At 33.2% G+C, this 1,456-nt stretch overlaps 1 pseudogene; it reads left to right on the top strand.

Moving 5' to 3' along the window:
* Positions 1-392: 392 nt before the first annotated feature.
* Positions 393-690, top strand: LOC136376971 (large ribosomal subunit protein eL36-like; annotated as a pseudogene).
* The last annotated feature ends 766 nt before the right edge of the window (positions 691-1,456 follow it).

Below are 1,456 nucleotides of genomic sequence, written 5' to 3'. Positions count from 1 at the left end.
CTGAACATAGAGAATAGAAAATGCACAAATATTGAATGATAGGTATTATAATACTTAATAGATTATAATTTGATATAACTTGTACAATCATAAGCCAATGGACTCAACACATATTCTAAGATTGTATAAAACCAGTAATTTTGGAGAAGTAGCTGATATCACTGTCTCTGTAAAAACTTCATAGAAATAAATAAGATGTTTGCTTTAGCAACTTTAGCAAAGGAAAGACTAAATGAAGAAGCACAAAAATAAAACAAGTTATCATCTTGTAGGTCTCTGGTTTCATATGGACATTTTGATGCCAATTAGGCATACAGCATCTTAAGAGTATTTTTAGCTTCCTTCTGCAACATCAGCCATTGAGGAACAGGGATCAGGGCCCTGCACTACCCATGGCCATGTGCCTCAAGAAAAGCCACAAGGTGACCAAAAACATGAATAAGATGAGACACAACTGCTACCACAGGTGCCTCACCAAGTTCACCAAGTTCATACCAACATGATCTGAGAGGTGCATGGCTTTGCCTCCTATGAGCGGCACACCATGGAGCTAGCTGCTCAAGGTCCCTGAGGACAAGAAGGCTCTGAAATTCATCCAGAAAACCATGGGGACACATGTTCATGCCAAGAGGAAAGGAGAAGATCAATGTCCTTGCAGCCGTAAGAAAGACAGCAGCCAGGAAGGACTGAGTCCCATCCCCTCTCTGTGTAATAAAATCTGGTCAGAAAAAAGAATATTTTTTTGCTTATAATAATAGCTATTAAGTACATATCATTATACTTTTGTAACTGTTTCAACCAAGGAGCAGTTGTAATAAAAACATAAAGAATGGCATATAGTATTTCTGGTATCTTGAAAATTGGAACAAATAGACACAGCTTTTATTATAGAGTAGACACAATTGATTTTAAACTTGATTTCTTATTAAATTTTTATTATCTCTGCTTCATGTTCTGAATGAAAAGTACAAATTAAGGAAATATGGAAAATAATATGAATAGTACAATGTGGACATCTTGCTGCAGAACATTACGATTGCTGTAATAATAATGCAAATAAGAATATGCCATACTCACCAAGGAAGATATTAAGTGGCCCTATTCAATGGAAAGAGAAAAGAAAAAAATAAAAGAATTATGATCATGAGGATAAGATTTTTCTGAAGTATCAGTATTCCACAGACTAAAACCAGGGAAAGTAGAAACTGTAAAACAGGAATTAATAACAAACAACATTTGAAAATCAACTTAGGTTTCCAAAAATTTGGAGAAGGGTCTGTGAATATTTGCTTGGTTTTTCTTCAGTGGAAAGAGATTTTTTAAAAAAGATATTTTTAATTATGTGAATACATATGAGATATAAAATATGACATTATTTTGAAATTGAGAATAATATAATAAATGTGAAAACACTTTGATAAAAAAAAACTACAACTGCAAATTGTATTTGCATAAT

This window comes from Saccopteryx leptura, chromosome 6 (genome assembly GCF_036850995.1).
Source record: "Saccopteryx leptura isolate mSacLep1 chromosome 6, mSacLep1_pri_phased_curated, whole genome shotgun sequence".
Lineage (NCBI taxonomy): Eukaryota > Metazoa > Chordata > Mammalia > Chiroptera > Emballonuridae > Saccopteryx > Saccopteryx leptura.
Note: the sequence above shows the minus strand (reverse complement) of the source record. Positions and strands in the feature narration are given on the sequence as shown.